Source organism: Atta colombica, unplaced genomic scaffold (assembly GCF_001594045.1).
Source record: "Atta colombica isolate Treedump-2 unplaced genomic scaffold, Acol1.0 scaffold243, whole genome shotgun sequence".
In the NCBI taxonomy this organism is placed as follows: Eukaryota; Metazoa; Arthropoda; class Insecta; order Hymenoptera; family Formicidae; genus Atta; species Atta colombica.
Window position 1 is genome coordinate 399,516 of NW_017259342.1, and position 6,375 is coordinate 405,890.

Here is a 6,375-nt window from a genome sequence, read left to right on the forward strand (position 1 = left end):
GCTTGCTGTTTATCGGAAATAATATACGACGCGGCTTCATTTATAAATCCCCATTTATTGCTCATTAACAGTACGATGAAGAGAATTGGGAGAGAAGACAATACAAATGTACACTGAGAAAAATTTCCGGTTAAAAATGAATGAACGATCAACTGATCAGAATTCTGATTACCTCAAATAGAATTACAATAAATTCAACAAATGAAAAATTCGAATTTATTTATTTTAGCAACCCCAAAAATTCCAATTAATATAACCAGACTCTTTTCTAGTGTAGTTCTAATTCCTTATTAATACTAATTGATAAATTTGAAGAAATACTTAATATGAGAAATATCTAAGAAGATATAAAAAAGCGCTTAATATATATAAGCAATTAATATATGTTACAAAAGAAGTCAGCTGCTGAATTACTGTACTCCATGAAGAATAAATTATTAATTCTTTTATATCCATTAAACAAGACATACTATAATTACTATAAGCACAATTCTGATTATAAAAATTAAATATCTAATTTTATACTTTTAGAATTTTAGAATTTAATTTTATTTTTTAAAAATTCCATAAAATGAATTAATCCTTCCTATTTTGAAATAAAATACCAGCTAAAATTATAGAACCATATACAGATGTTTTTACATGAGCTTTAGATAAAGAAATATAAAATCAAATATTTTCATAGCTTATAGATTTTAAAAAGAAAAAGTTAAAAAAAATTTTTATAAAAATCAAAATTTTTATGGCCTAAAAGTTATGCAATGACATTAGCAGCATTAAGCAAGCATGTTCAATACAAATTAGCAAAGGGTCGTCCAAAATCCGGCTATAATCTGTCCCACGGATTGACGCGTAAGAAGCGAAGGAGGCAGGATACGGAGGTCTGACAGGACAGGAAGTTAAAGAGGGCGGTTAACAGGAGCTTCGAGGCAATAAGCGACTCTACAAGCTTTGGGAGGCGACGAGAGATGACCACACAGGAAAAGCCGCACTGGTCAGCAGAAATAGCTCGCAAAAACACGATCCACCAGCCTCTTCTCTACCCCTCGAAGCTTGCGACCCTTAGGGAGAAAAGCTCCGCCAAACCCTCGCGTATTCTTCGACTGCTTCTTCGCCGTTTGACTGCTTCTTTCCGTACTGGACAATGCCTTGCGTTAAGGGACGCACGAATTTGTAACTTCCGGTATTAGAAGGAGCTTTAAAATGTTTATCACGGCTAAAGCTCTACGCAAAAATGAGGAGATTACTTAATCTCTCGAAACATTATAATATTTCCATTTGTTTATATTAAATATGTATTAATTATTTAACTTTTACAAGACGAGAAAGTCACTATAATGGTGCTAAAATAATGCTACACTTTATAAAAATAAGAGAGAGAGAGAGAGAGAGAGAGAAATACAATAAAATAATTAATTATAATAAATTTTAATAAAACAAAATATTATAAATAGATATCTCCGTCTTCTAAAAGTTAAAAGAAATAACTAATGTAATTAAATGAATAAGAAAAATATGAATGGAAAGATACTAAACCATTATATTTCTAAAATTGTAGCTTACAGATTATCTTTGCGCTTAAAGGTGCACTCATGCGTGTGCGTACGTTTAGCTGTTTCGCCTCTTCTTCAAGGTACGTGACTGCACCCGGGAGCGCCATCCCCTTCGCTCCACACTGAGAACTAACGGAACCCAGCCCAACCTCCGCCCTCGCCATTGCATACTTTATTGTGCGCATTATTTAAATGAGCGCAACTTCGCCGTAATCTTGCCACCGAGCGACTCCCACTTTTGGTCCCCACTGCTCGTTGCCATTTCGGTCTTTCTCATCCTCTTCACAGACTATCCAACTCTTAAGGGAATGCATAACCTTGAATTTCTTAAATCTTTTTCTTTCTTCCTAGATCATCGAGTTATCATCAAAAGATTTTCTTTTATAACGCTTAATAATTTATAATTTCTATTTTCTTTATAATTTCTATTTTCAATATGTTAACATAAGAGAAAAGAAATAGACAAATTTGATGGAAGCTGCAAATGTAAAAAAGAAGCTGCGTGTGAAAGCATCTTAAGTACGCCCCATTTCATCGTGATGAACGGTGCTGTTTTCAGGATACGATGCAAAGAGAAAGAGACGGAGGGAACGGAAGAGGATAAAAAGTCGTGGGAGATGCAAGATTACTGGTGAAAAAAGTTTCGCTTCGGCTGGTAGGGATTTCCTTCCGAATCCTCGTAGCCTATCAAAACGGGTCATTCGGCGCAATGTCCATTGCCGGAAAACTCGGATGACCTTGGGAATCGCAATCGATCGGCGAAACCTTTGGGGTGGAACGCTTAGGCTCACCCTTCTGATCCTTGCGCGATAGCAGCCGTAGTTTGCGACATGGAAACGAGCTATGCAACACGGTGGAGTCGAATGAGATTTATGTACGAAGAAAAATAGATAAGTCAAACCTGTACACCTGTACATGAGATCGCTACGTAATATATGATATCCTGCAAACATCAATAATAGGTTAAAAATTATGGATGTTTGCTATCTATAATTATTTTTAACTATCTTCGCTAGCGAAGTAGCGGCATTATCAATTATTTTCATCCTTACTTTTCCTCCGAAAATACCGGTTCCAACAAATTGTTTTTATTAAGAAAAATTGTAGTGTTTTTCCATTACAAGATATAAGAACGTATCATGCCTATTGTAAAAATATTATAGATGATAAATGGAAAATTACATAAAAAGAAATTATATATAAAATCGAAATATTTTTAAGTCTTTTATTTTTAACAGATAATATTATTATTATAAATTAATTTTCTTTGTTCTCTTTCTCTCTCTCTCTCTCTCTCTCTCTCTTTTCCTTTCTGTTTTCTTTTCGTATATTAAAAATTACAGATTTCTGTTGTTAATTATAAATCAGAAATATTGACTATAAAATATATAAAGTATTTTAGTACATATCAATTTTTTAATTATACCTTTATATAAATTATATTTTAATTTAATAAAAGTTATAATTGGAGCAATAATTCAAATTACAATGTAATATAGTATCTTTAATAACAGTATCATTAATAATAGCAGTCTTTAAAACACATTTTTTTTTGTTATTCGTCACATACCTCAGATCAGTAGAATGAGTGCGGACGCCGGCTTCGCGAAAAGTTAACGGAAAAATGAAGAGGTAGTGGCGAAACAGGGTGGAGGATAAAGTAGAGCCCTCTCACCAATAATATGCCGACAAGCTTTATTTTATTTAAGCAGCCCCAGTTTTTCATTACGTTCATTCTCGCGCCTTCCTCTTCATCCCTGTAAGACGCGCATCGTTCTATAGGGTGAGTTGTACACGCAAAGCGCGGTACAGCCGCCCCTATTACTCGAATATATTATTTACTATTCTTATTTTTGTCGGACTCGCTCCCCCTTTACTTTTTTGGTACTTCTGAAAGAGAGTCGATTGCCATTCCCTAGAGACTGCGGCTTTGTGCATCGCGAAACGCACTTAATACAATCCCGCACTCGATGAAAGTCGCTACAGCTATTCCAAGAAAACTCACTACTAATCTACTGATTTAAAATCAACTTACTTTTAGTTAAATCGCGCGATAATTCATTTTATCTACCAAAGAATTGAAAGAAAAACAAAATGTAAACAAATTGAAACTAAAAATAATAAATAAATAACAAAAAACTTCAGATTTTTACATCTTTTGTGATGATTTAAAATGTTTTTAAATTTAATATAATATCTTTCTTTTTAAAGATTTAGCATGAAAATAAAATTGCGATAGCTTATATAAATATAAAATACGATTCATCTAAAATTTTATAAAAGTAGATATATTTATGTTAAATATGTCTACTTTTATAAAATATACTTTTATTAAATATATTTACATTTACATGTAACAAGAATAAGAAATCATACATGTATAGATATATTGGTGCATTTGTCTTTATAATAAATTTCGCGGATATTATGCTTGCAAACAACAATATAAGTACTAATTTTACACAATTAAAAACGCTCAACTTCATCTTCTTGTTCACATTAGCTGATCTTTTAATTAAACTGCTCAGCAAAAATGACAAATAGCGCAGCAAAGAAGATGCCTAATTTACATATCCGCTAATCTCTGCCTCTCGTCGTATCTCCGGCTAATTCCACAGTAATTCGGCGCTCGGCAGGAAAATACCGGCAAAGAGATTGTTCGAATCCCTTCTTGTTCATCACATGAGTTACGTTATGACACAACATTCGCCTTATCCTTTAACTTCTTTGAAATGAATAATAAACAAAGAAATTCAGATTCTTCTTTATTAACTAATAATAAAAAAATTTCTTTTCTGATTTTTGTGTTAATAAGAATTTTGCATGTATCTATTCCCGTAAAATTACTAGATGAGATTTAGAAATTTATTTTCATTCATCTATGTCGTTTACTTTTCGTTGAATATATGTAAATAATATCTTTCATCTTCAAAAAAGGCAAAATATCTTGACACTTTTCTATTTTCTTCATAAAGACTAGTGAAATAATAAAATGAGAGAGTCTTAGATACAACAGTCGTACAAAATCGTCAAGATAACACGTGCCACTGATTGCCGAACGTAATTAGTAATACTAATGTCACGGCGCGTCGGTTAAACTTGAATCAGTTCGTCATTTCATCCGTTCGTCCTTCTAATGAAGGATGTAACAGCACCGCCTCCATAAACATTTCGGAATCGTGCAGGTGTTGTCCCTGATTTATGACTGGCAATTAGAATCCGACTGCCTTATTTGCCATCGCCATGTCTAAGAAGCGCGCCGGCATGTGAATACGACGCATCCTAATCTATGCCTGAGACCCCAATCCTGAATTCTAACACCAGATGACATGTATACCCAGCGCATTTATGCGTTATCCTTATATCAACAATAAAACACAAACGAGCAATTATGTTATTTATCGAAATTACATTTTATATGTGACGGATTATTTTTCAATCGATTGTCCGAAACATGATTATCGTTAAACGCAAATCTGAAATGACAAGTATGAAAATTATAGAATTTTTTTTAAGTATTCATCTACAGAAGCATTTCTTTAAAAAAAATTAAATAAAATCTTATTCGATTTTAATAATATATTTATTAATAGCAATGTCGTGATATTAAATGATAGAAAGGACGCGAGAGTATCAACCACAGAGAATATAATGGAGAAACGGTAACAAATTCTAACAGAGTTTCACAGAGCAAGCAGACAGTGTCAGCTATGCGGATAAGGAGAGCTGACTTTATACTTCCGAGAATAACTAATAAGAATACGTTATACGCGGTATTAATAATGTGAGCAGTGTAATGAGTCCATGCCGTAAGCGGATTATAGAATCCGGGGGTGAAGTCGACGTCGGAAGGAGACAAATGAAGAGAGATGGCTTGCGGAGACTGGAAATGCAATATTCTCCTGCAAACCCCGTCACCGTGGGGCACGCAAAATAAATAGATATACATCGTTGCGGTTCCTTCGACGATTCAATAACTTTGTCACTATGTAATACCGCGCGGTGTGTAATATCGCGTCGTCGCAATTACAGCATGAAAGTTAATTTATAACCGATATTAACACTTACGGTGCATTCATTGCTCTCGGAAGATATTTAAGGATACTTCGCTGTTCAAAATTTTAAGTTCAACATATGAAACGAATTTATATTAGAGTAAATCTTTACACGTACAATAGTTCTGTTTTTTATTCCTGTACTACACTATAGAACTTTCTTTCTCGCTTTCATCAAATATCAAATATCAACATCTATATATAAATTCCAAAAATGTATGTTCGTTCAGCCATAAAAAAACAGACTCAATATACGTTATACTCAAGTGATTATCAGTTCTCTCATAGTTATATGTCGTCAGAATTTAATCTAAATTGAATCTCGCGACCCTTTGATTTCAAGACATTATATAGTTTCAAACAAAGGTAGACATCTCAAAGGATGTCTCCGACATATCGATGCCACCAGCGCGTCGGAACGCTCACGGGAAAAGAAACGAAGCCGATTCTCATCATCGGAAAATAAGAGAACGGTCGTGGCGGAAAGAGACGCGGGGGATCGCGAACGACGCAGTCTGCTTCGGGTGTTCTATCGGAGGTCAGGACTTCCAGGAGCGTATAATTAATTTCCCGTGTCACTCGGGCGGCCCCTGCCAACCCCTTCCGATCCGCCCCACGCAAATCCCCCGGACCATGACGACAATATTGCTGGCCATTTCGTTCGACAGTGCCCGAGCGCCTCCGTCGCTTCTCCTCCGCCCGGATCCGCACGGAGAAAGGGGTGACTTTGCGAACAAGCAACCGGAACCAATCCCGCCCCCCCCCCC